The 11,482-nt window shown below is 53.6% G+C and overlaps 1 long non-coding RNA gene across 1 annotated transcript; it reads right to left on the bottom strand.

Annotated features, from left to right (window-relative positions):
• Positions 1-417: 417 nt before the first annotated feature.
• Positions 418-2,269, bottom strand: LOC144318153 (uncharacterized). The gene is made up of 2 exons (XR_013383986.1): positions 2,143-2,269; positions 418-1,756 (listed from the first exon to the last, which is right to left on the bottom strand). It is a non-coding gene; the product is annotated as an uncharacterized LOC144318153 (long non-coding RNA).
• Between the last annotated feature and the right edge of the window lie 9,213 nt (positions 2,270-11,482).

Genomic DNA, 11,482 nt, shown 5'->3' with positions numbered 1-11,482 from the left:
GGGCTACTCTGACAGCCCTGCTGGTTGTCTGTACCCCAAGAGCACAGGCACAGGGCAAGGAAGGAAGTGCCACCTGAGCCTGGCCAGCCCAGGCTCCCTGGACAGAGTGACCACAGACCTCCCAGGATGCTTTGCACAGACTATCATGACCTGATCCCACTGGTCCCCTGGCTGTTGCTTTCCTCCCAGCCCTGTCCTGGCCCATGAGTCACAGGCAGAGTCGCAGTAAATTCTTTGATGGTCCTGACCCTGGCGTCTGGCTGACATTGGAAGGCACATGAGAATCTCAGCTTTGTCTGTCTGGTGGCCTTCTGCAGGGGCTGGCCAGGGGGCCTGGGCTGTGCCACCTTTTCCTTTCTCAGGGGTCTGTCCAGCGCTGCTTGCACAGAGCACTGGGAGATGCAGAAACAGGCTGGCTTTGCATTTTAACATACTTTATTGAACTTTCAACAGCAAACAGGAGCCAAGGGTGTGTGCCTTCCCCTGGGAAGGGAGACCTTATTGTCCTTTAGAGGAAATCCAAAAACACGCGGGGGTGCGGGTGCTAGAGTCCTGTACCTTGGAGCCTTTGCTGACTCTGGGTGGGGGCACATTTCCTGAGGTTGGGGCCCTGAAAGGCAGTTCTGAGGACAGCAGACCTGACCTAGACCTGCAGCTTTGGGTTTCCCAAGCAGGGTCCCATCATGTCTGCTGGGCCCCAGCCTCTGGCCCATTGGTGCCAGGTGACTGACTGCTCGAGACCCAGCATGTGGAGGAACCTGCCTCCTAGTGTGGGTGAGGGTGGGGCCCACCCCTGCTACCCCTTGGCTGGGTGCCCTGTTATTCCCAGCGCTGCCCTAGGTCAACAACCTGGATCTGTGAGGCATGCTCAGGCCCCAGGAGGCCACATACTGCCCTGAGAGGGCTCGCCCAGCCTTGGGACAGAATCCAGGACTGTTCCGGGCGATGGGGGGCTCAGTCCTGTCAGTCTTCATTCTGGTTGTGGCCAGGTTCAAGTCAACTCTGTACCCCTAGAGCCCAGGCCAGGCCAGCCCAGGCCCTTCTGGGTCAGGGACTTGTGTCCTGGCCGGGGGATGGGGGGGTGCTGCTTTCCAGGAAGGACAGTGAGATGAGGCAGGGCGTGGTACCGGCTGGCCAGAGCCTCAGGGCCTCCACACTCACCATCATGCTCTGTTCCAGAGACTCATGAGCATCTAGCTTCCCTGTGGACATGGAGGTCAGAGAGTCCTAGGCATGTGCAGGGCCTTGGGGCAGCTGGCTCAGCACTGCCTTGGCTCTGTCCTAGCTGTCACTGCCCAACGAGGGGCATGGGCTGCAGTGGCCACAAGGCAGGAAGGTATCCTGATCCCTACTGCATCATCTTTAATGGGCTGAGTGGACCCCGTGACAGGAGTCCAGGGGGTTCCATGGCCTGATCTGTCGTGTGGCCTCTGGAGTGGCCCTAAAGGGAAAGGGACCCAATGTTCTGGCTTCAAGCCCATGTCTGGGGGCCCCCTGCATATACCCTCCTGGTTCACCAGGAGGATGGGGAGGGAATTCCATGCTGTGGGGGCAGTCGGGCCAGCGACAGGTCCTGGGCTGGGGCAGACAGGCCAGAACCAGAGCCCCTGGAGTTCCTGGACACGGGTGTGCAGCTGTGCGCTCTGGGAGCTTCCCTCCTGCAGTGGCTCCTCAGCCTTGAGGATGGCCTGGCTGGAGAAGGTCCAGGCTGCTCAGGTTGGGTGTCCGGGCCTGAGGAGGCCGGCCCATCCGCTTCCTGCAGTAGGAGAAGAGAGGAGAGGCCTGGGCACTGGGGACACTTGCTCCAGGCCTGGGGCATTGTGGGGAACTCCTCAGGTCCCGCTGAAAAGAGTCAGACTGGGTTAGCATGTCCAGTAGGCTGTGTGGCCCCAATTGGTAGGGCCCCAGGGGTCCTCATGGCTCTCTGAGTGCCCCCCCGACCTGACCCTGATCACAGCCCTCCATGCTGCTGATGCCCAAGCCCCTGCAGTGAGTGCCCACACACCCAGCTCTGGCCTGGTTTCCCTGAGGTTGGAGAAGAAGAGGAGAGGCACAGAGACAAGAAGGAAGGCCCCAGGGACTCTGTCCACTGCGGGCTGCCCCAGGAGGGTGAATTGAGAGGGGACTGGGCCCTGAGCCCACCTGAAGGGGACAGGTCACACTTCATCCTTCAGAGCTGGGCCATGGAGGCCTGAAGGTATCTGAGCACCCCCTCATCCTCCAGGGCCCAGGGCTGGGCCAGCGAGTCCTGCAGAAACTCCCAAAGACTTTCCAGGGGCTTCAGGAGGCGTTCTGGGCAATGGGTATAAGTCAGACCCAAAGGGGGCCACCCCGTTGCCCCACGATACCTCCCAAGGGCATCGGCTGGAGGCCCAGCTGTGCCCAGGAGTGCTGTGGGCAGTGCCATGGCTGGGGGAGGCCCCATGCCTGCTGCCTCTCTCAGGGGGCCCCACTCAGCCCACCTACCCAGCCATCCCCCCTCTTCCCAGGCCTGGGTGCTGCTCAGAGCAGTGGGCCAACACCCCTGCCCCCCCCCAACTCGGGCACACCTGGGCTCCCACGGGCTCATTCACTGCTGTGCACCTTGAGGATCCTGTGTAAGCCATTTCTGTGAGCACACGCTCCCCATCCAGAATGTAGGCATCCTAGAGCTTCAGGGTGAGCGAGAAGGGGGTCTGCGAGGACAGCGGGGGTGGAAGGAGCAGCCCGAGCAGGGCCCATGGGGGTCTCAGCATGGGCTAGAGACTCCTATCTGCCCACAGCCCCTGCCAACCCTTGGCTGCATCAGATGAGGCCCCACAGCCCCTCCTGTGCGTGTACTCTTCCCAGTGAAATCAGGGCTCCAGGCTACCCTGGCCAGCACCATCTACAAATCTGGGAGGCAACAGACTCTGCCCTCACTTGGTGGCAACACACCTCTAGAGGAACCCAGTCTGGCTGCAGAATGGGCCAAGGGTTTATCCACACCCCAGACTGATCTGCACTTCCCTCAGGGAGCTAAGGCAGAGACAGCCGTCCCCCAGAACCTTCTCAAGGAACCCTCTGGACTTCTCCAGAGTGTGTCTGGGCTGCGAGTCACAACCTTAAGGCCCTGAGGTTGGGCCTGACTTGTCTGGAGGGTGGGGCTGAGTTCGGCCCTCCCTAGGGTCAGGGAGCAGGTGTCCTGGGTGGCCTTACCTGGTCAATGAAACACTGAAGGAACCACTTGGGGGTGTAAATGCCAGTGCACATTTGTTCCTCATCTTGGCAAAAGGTGCTCAGGACCTACCCAGTGGCCCCATGGGGCCGGGTAGACACACTCTCCACAGCCCTGCCCAGCCCTGAGGCCACCCCTGGTCCCTCCAGGAGGAGGAACATGACACCAAACTCTGGCCAGCTCAGAAGGGCTCTGCTGGCTCCCACCCCTGCCCTGGGCCATGGGAACAGTGCCTTTGGGGAACTTCTACTTGCCATGTGCTTCTTCAGCTTTGGGAGAGCTTTATCTAGAATGTGCTCATGATGAGCCTGAAATCTCAGCTGTTTGGGGAACCCTGGAATGAAGAAGCCTGAGAAGGCCCCAGGACCCCAACAATCAGGGCCTCCTCCCCCACGCCCTGACCCCAATATGTGCCCACAGCCCTCCTAAGTCCTGACAGGACTCACTTTTCCCAGAGACCAGGACTGCCTTCCAGGCCTGGGGTGGCAGGGCCAGAGGATCCTCGTCCTCACAGAGACCCTACTTGGTGGGTGCCCTGGGCTGAGGACCAGGCCCATCTGACCCAGAACCTTCTTTCCTGCAGTGGCTGCAGCAGGGGCAGGTGGGTCCCCAGCAAGGAGGGGCAGGGAGTGCAGCCCACAGGGAGGGTAATGGGTGTGCATGGCCATCTCTGGGGCTTGGGAGTCAGGCTGGGGGCACACAGGAGTGGGAGACGCTACCAGCTGTATCTGGCTGTGGGCTAGCAGGGTGGCCTGGGGGGGCAAGCAGGCAGCCAGACAGGAGGCTGCAGGAGCAGCAGGAGTGCAAGACTGGTCTGCAAATGGTACAGCCCATGGCCATGGCTCCAGGACCCCGAAGGTCACCTGGGGAGGTGGTGCCCTTGTCAGTAGGGAGGCTAGGTGGGAGTCCCTGCCCGTTCCACTGCTGGAGGAGCCCTGCAGGGAGGCTCTCCTGAGCCCCAAGTCCCGTCTAGTGGCCAGTCCAGCACCTACCATGCATGGCATGCTTCTCATTGGTCATCAGCTGGACCAGTGCCCAGAAGGCATCCTCCTCAGTCAGGAACATCAGCAGGATGGCCACGATCTGGCTCATGCCCTGGCAGTAGCCCATCTCCTGCAAGAGCCAGACCCCTGTGGAGGGTGTTCACCCCTGAGGCCACCTCTGAGCCCTCCCCAGCTCAGGCATCAGGTTCCCACAGCTTCCTCACAGCCCAGGCTCCCAGAGGGTGCTCCCAGAAGGCGAGGAGGGCTAGGTGCAGGGCCACGTGGCTCCACTACCGAGCCCTGTAGGTACCATGTCAGGGCCTCCTTTCTCAGACGAGGAGAAGGTGCCTCTGTGAAATGTGCCAGGATGAAGGGGACCAGCCAGGTCTGGAGACCCCACCACGAGTGCAGGTCGGGGGCCTGTGGCACCTGGGAGGTCCCATAAGGATAGCGGGCCAAGACATTGCCATGGAGCCCTGGAGTGTCTGAGCTGTGTTCCTCAGGGGAACCTTCTGGAATGTTCAACCAGAGGAGCAGCCTCCTGATCTGCCACGGCCTTATGCAGTTTAGAGGAATGGGAGCCTTCTTCCCGCCCAGTTTCTGATTAGTAGTCCAGTCTCTTTAGGATCCAGACCCAAGTTTTAGGATACCAGCGGTGCATGTTTGTGCTGGCAGACCAAGCACTCAGGCACTCAGGTGCCCTCCCTCTGAGCAGTGAGGTCAGCACCCCAGCCCCTGCCTGGGTCCTAGAAGAGAGAGCCCCTCCCTTATGTCTTGGGATAGTGGGAGCTGGGGTCTAACTATGTGTCCTGTTGGGTCACCAATACTCAGACAAGGACACCCATGAGGCAGCAGGCCTGGGGGCAGGGACACTCATGGTGTTGTACACAGAATGGGCCGACAGCATGTGGAACGGGGCTTGCTGCCTAGGAAAGGGAACAGCAGGGTGATTTGCTCAGTCTGGCCACCCACCCAGCGAGGCCAGCGAGGCATGGACACCAGCTACACAAGCCCTGTGGTCTTCACTACCACAGTACCGAAGTGCGGTACGTTTCTCTGGGGTCAGGTCTGCACACAGTGACATGCAGCAATCTCAGACATACAATGTGCTGGGAGTTTACTTGCATTCTGGGGGTTTTCCGTTTGCCTCCATGAAAGCTCCTGCTGTGGATGTGCAGCTCCTGGGCTCTCACAGAGCTACCAGCTCCCCCTCCAGCTCTGGAGCAGCCCCCAACCCTGAAGGCCCCTCTGGGAGCCAGGCGCTCCCCCCTGTACCCACAGCCCCTGATTCCTCCCCTTCCCCTGCTCTGGGTTGTTCCTGATGTCCTGTGAACACCGGCCACCATCTAGCCGCCTGCCCTGAGCAAAACACAACCTAGATGCATCCACAGCACATTCCTTCATGTCCCTGAACTAGATTCTGTTTTATGGATTCCCATGCCTGTTCATCCAAGAGCATCTTGGGTGCTTCCAGGTTTGAGCCATCGTGAAGAAAGCAGAGAACATTCATGCAGGTTTGACATGGGTGAAAGGTTTTGAACCAGTTGGGTCACTATCTATGAGCACTTTGGGGTGTACAGTGGTGAGGCCCCACTGAGCTTTGCCAGAAACCACCCGCCTATCTTCCAGCATGGCTGCATGAGTCCATACCCCCAGCTCCTGCTGCCTCACATTCCAGGTCACAGGTCAGCCGTGACCCAGCCACACCCTGAGGGCCAAGGGTGACATGGGGGTCACCAGGTTCCTTGCATGGAGGAGCATCTCATGGTGAGACAGTCTGAGCAGCCCCCTGGGAAGCTCTAGTGCACCCCTGCCTGGCATCTCCTCAGCCCTGTCCCTGGTGGGCCTCCAGGCCAGTCTCTGTGGGCTCCTGGGCTCTGATACCACCAGCCAGCACACACTGCATGCAGACACCCCCATCCTCTGCCTCCATCCACCTGTACCCCACCCTGTCTGGGCGCACACTGCCTTCCCCTCCCTCCCACTTGGACCCTGGGGACTCAACAGGACACCCTGGCTTCTGATGGGAACCATCAGAAGAACCCTAAGGTGGCTGGGGAAGTGCGAACATTCCCCCACACTAAGCAGCTGCACCACATCCATGAAGGGGGTGCTGGTGTGGGGGGCACACAGACACAGGGCATCCTCGTTTTCTAAGTGCATACGGAGACATCTACAGATAAAGTCAACCCCAGGTCTGGGGTTTGCTGTGACACACTTGCTGCTGGGGACACATGTGGTCAGCACAGGATCCTGACTAGACCAGGGACAGCATCTGGCATTGGGGGGGGGGGGGTGGTCATCATACTATGTATGTTTACAAACAGTGCAAATTGTACTGCAAACCAAACACATCCGAATATGACACTGCATGAAAACCTCTAGAGAACATATGCATCTGTTTGCTTCTGGTTGGCAGATCCCCATCTGTCTGACCAGAACATGGAGACAACCCTATAGTTCTGAGGGAACATGCTGGGTTGCCGGATCACATGCAGGCACTCATTCTCTGTAGCTCGCCCACCTACAGTCCATCTTCCCAGCCACTGTCCCAGGACACGCCATCATGCTAGGATGATAGAGCTCTCCCACCCCGTTATTAAGAGAACACGGGGTGCCCAGGAGGCTCCAGGGAGCTGCTGACCTGATGCTTGGGGTGACGTCTCCTAGCCTGGGGCCAGCGAGTGTTCCTGCGGGCTTGGGGGGATCAAAGGTTTCTCTTAGATTCCACAAGCCCAATGACCAAAGGGAAAAAGCAATGACTGGACTTCATCAAAATTTAAAACTTATGCCAGCAAGAGTGTGGAAAAACTACCCACCCTGAATGCAATGATTTGTGAGTGGCCTGAGGAGGGTCTAGTGGGGAGCAGGAGCAGTTTCATGTTCCCTATTCATGACGAGCAGGCCTGCTCATAGGCCAGGAGGCCCAGAGACCCCTGACTGTCCACCCCACCCCAGGCCACAGGATAGGGGGTCATTACCTGTCAGGGTCCATGGGTCTAGGATGGGCTAGAAAGGTCATGGTTTGGGTCTCCTCTGCACAGCACAGGGCTTACAGAAGAGTGGGGGTCCCAGGCAAGCTGCCCAAGCTCCAACCTCAGCCTCCTTCCCTGGATTGGGGCAGCAGGGTGTCAGCCTTCACTCCACAGAGCTGTGAAAGGGGTGCAGGAGCTGCCTCACGGTCATTGCATGGGGTTCAGGTGTTCTCAACCTCAGCTTCAACCCCCACCCAGAGCCCACAGGCCCCATAGGGGCCTGGGGGAAGCTGGGAGCAACTCCTGCTCACCTATGACCTGTTGCTGTGTGAGCTGCACTAGGGTCTACACTGGGGTATTGGGGAGAATAGGACAGTGTGAATATGGCAGAGCCAGGTGTGGAGCATGAGTGCCTCCAACTGCCTGCAACACAGAGTGGGTGCCAGGCAGCAGTGGAACCATGGGGTGCCACAGTTCCACCCTTAATGGGGTCCCACATCATCAGTGTAGGTTGCTGGGCTCCAATCAGCACTTAGCCCTTCACCCAGAAGGCCAAGCGTCCCGGGGAAATGTTCTGTCACCACGCAGGTTGGGAAGAAGGATGCTGGCACCCTCCCACATCCTTAGCTCCTATCCTCAGGCCCTCCAGGCCTCCCTGCCCTTCTAGGTATACTGGGTGTCATAAATGTCCTCCCATCCCCAAGGGTTCACAGCACGTGTTTTGCACCTAAGAACGTTTGAGGGTTTCCTGGGTGGTTCAGTTGGTTGAACATCCGATTCTTGATTTTGGCTCAGGTCATCATCTTGAGGTCGTGGTATTGAGCTTCATATGGAGCTTGGGCTCTGGCTGGGTGAGGAGTCTGCTTCAGATTCTCCCTCTCCCTCTGCCCTCCTACCTGCACACTCTCAAATAAATCTTTAAAAAATTAACATTTAAAAACATTTGAGAAATCTTTATCATCTCAGCAGAAATGCCTTCATATTTCCAATGGCAAATATGAAACCCCTATCGTTTAATATTCATTGAAGTATAGTTGACACACAATGTTACACTAGTTTCAGGACTACAACTTAGTGATTCAACAATTCTGAAAAATTACTCAGCTCTCCCCATAAGAAGTATAGTCACTATCTGTCTCCATACAAAGTTACTGCAGTAGTACTGACTCTATTCCCTAAGCTGTACTTTTAAAATTTCTGTTACTTGTTTATTTTATAACTAGATGCTTATAGCTCTTAATAGTCTTCATCTATTTCGCCCATCTCCCACCCACTTCTCCTCTGGCAATCAATCAACGTGATCCATCACATTAACAAGAGAAAGGACAAAAACCATATGATCATCTCAATAGTTGCAGAAAAAGCATTTGACAAAATACAGCATAAAAAGCATAGTGGGTTTTGAGGAAATGTACATGAACAGAATAAAAGCCTTGCATGAAAGCCCATAGCTGACATCATACTCAATGGTGAAAACCTGAAATTGTCTCTGCTAAGAGCAGGAACAAGAAAAGTAAGTCCCCTCTTAGCACTGGAAGTCCTAGCCACTGCAGTCAGCCAACAACAACAAAAAGGCATCCACCTCCGTAAGGCGGAAGTCAAACTGTCCCTATTTGCTAATTTATGTATTATAAATAGGAAATCTTAGAGACTCCATCAAAAACTGTTAGAACTGGGGATCCCTGGGTGTCTCAGCGGTTTAGCGTCTGCCTTTGTCCATGGCGTGATCCTGAGTCCCACATCAGGCTCCCTGCATGGAGCCTGCTTCTCCCTCTGCCTGTGTGTCTCTGCCTCTCTCTCTCTGTGTCTCTCACGAATAAATAAATAAAATCTTTAAAAAATAAACTGTTAGAACTAATGAGTGAATTCAGTAAAGTTGCGGGGCACAAAATCAACATACAAAGATCAGTAGCCTTTCTGTGTACCAACAATGAACTATCCAGAAAGAAAATTAAGAAAATGACTCCATTCTCAGTAGCATCAAAAAGAACAAAATACTTAGACTGAACCAAGGAAGTGAAAGATACTTGTACGCTGAAAACTACAAGACATTGGGAAAACATCCTGGGCTTATGGGGTGGGAGCCTTCATCTTGTTAAAATGTCCATAGTACCCCCAAGGTGCCCTCAGTTTCAATGTAATTCTTATCAAAATCATGATGGTAGTTTTTAGAAATAAAAAAAAAAACCTAACATTCATATGCCCCCACAAATGACCGTGGACAGCACAAATAGTATTAAAGAAGAAGAACAGAGCTTGACACAGCACTTTCCCATTTCAAACTATGTTACAAAGCTATAGAATTAAAATAGTGCAGTTCTAGGGCACCTGGGTGGCTCAGTTATTTAGGCATCCCACTCTTGATCTCAGCTCAGGTCTTGATCTGAGGGTCATGAGTTCAAGCCTGCATTGGGCTACAGATGGAACATGGAGCCTACTTTAAAAAAACCAAACCCACAGTGTGATTCTGGCATTCTCTCTATTCTGATTCTGCCGATGCAGCAGAATAGAGAGCCCAGAAGGAAATGCAATCTGATATGGCCAACTGATCTTTTTTTAAAATTAAATTAAAGTCCAATCAATTAACATATAGTGTATTATTAGTTTCAGAGGTAGAATTCAGTGATTCATCATTTGTATAAAACACCCAGTGCTCAGTAAATCATGTGACTTCCTTCATCCCACCACCCAGTAACCCCATCCCCCAATACCTCCCTTCTAGCACCCTTCAGTTTGTTTCCTAGATTAAGAGTCTCTTATGGTTTGCCTCCCTCTCTGTTTTCATCTCATTTTATTATTCCTTCCCTTCCCTGATGTTTACGTTTTGTTTCTTTATTCCACATATGAGTGAAACCATATGGTATTTGTCTTTCTGTGACTGACTTATTTCACTTAGCATAATACCCTCTAGTTCTATCTGTGTCATTACAAATGGCAAGACTTTGTTCTTTTTATGGCTGAGTAATATTTCATTGTATATATATAACATATCTTCTTTATCCATCTGTTGATGGACATCTGGGCTCTCTCTATAGATGGGCTATTGTGGACATTGTTGCTATGAACATTGGGTTGCAGGTATCCCAGTGTTTCACTGCATCTGAATCTTTGGAGTAAATACCTAGTAGTGCAACTGCTGGGACATAGAGTAGCTTTATTTTTGAGGAACCTCCATACTGTTTTCCAGAGTGGCTGCCCCAGCTTGCATTCCTACCAACAGTGTAAGACGGTTCCCCTTTCTCCACATCCTCATGAAAATCTGCTATTTCTTGAACTGTTCATTTTAGCCATGCTCAACACCCAAAAAACAAAAAAAAATTTGGTCAAGAAATGGGCTGAGGAAATGGCATGGATGCTAATGAAGAATTTTAAAATGATCTAGCCCAGTTAAGTCCTCAGTTCTTTTTCTCATTTCATAGATGACTGATGTGTCCCTAAAAGGATACAACTCAAGAAACCCCATATGGAACAGAGGCAAAGGGAAGGGGGCACAGCTTCTGTGATCTGGGCCTATCTCCAGGCAAGTCACTGTCCCCACCATTCCACATGTTCAACCAATCTGGAAGCTCCTGAATTAGGTTAGTTCTTCTTTGAACATGGAGAGGGATGTTGGAGAGTTATGACATTTGTAAATATTTACAAGGCATCCATGGTTGTTGCCAAATATTGAGTCAGTGCCTGGATACGAAGGTGGGGGTGGGGGGTGTGTATATGGGGAGAGCTGTTTCGATGTGTGCACATCTGCATTCATCAAGTGTAGAGGAGGTAAAATGTCCCTTCCACTCCCCTTCTGAATTATTGGCTGAGACCTCTGTCACAAAGAGATAGGATCAGGGAGAGAGGAACTGCCAATTGACATGTGCAGCACTCATCAGCAGGGAGAAACCCAAACCAATAGTTAGTGACAATGGCGGCTTGGAATTTGGATTTCTATAGCGCATCTTCCACAAAGAAAGAGCACGTGATGGAGAAATTACTGGAGAGAGCAGAGCAGTTTTAGGCTTCTGAGCTCAGCCCACTGTGAAAAGGTCAGTTGATGGAAGGAAACCAACTGGAAGGTTTTCCTTTCAGCTTCCTTGGTACCATCTCTGTGCTGATAAGAATGCTATCTTTTCCTCCTGCTCCGGGGAGGGAGGGTACCTTCCTAGGTGTGTTTTATCTCCTCCTTTCAGGTCAGAAAGAAAAGGGAGAGCTAGACACTTTTTTTTTTTTACATTTTTTAAAATTTAAATACAATTTGCCAACATACAGTATAACACCCAGTGCTCATCCCATCAAGTGCCCTCCTCAGTGCCTGTCATCCAGTTACCCCAACCCCCCACCCACCT

Source organism: Canis aureus, chromosome 8, assembly GCF_053574225.1.
Source record: "Canis aureus isolate CA01 chromosome 8, VMU_Caureus_v.1.0, whole genome shotgun sequence".
NCBI classification, from domain to species: Eukaryota; Metazoa; Chordata; class Mammalia; order Carnivora; family Canidae; genus Canis; species Canis aureus.
The sequence above is the reverse complement of the archived record's forward strand: the minus strand, read 5'-3'. Positions and strand labels throughout refer to the sequence as shown.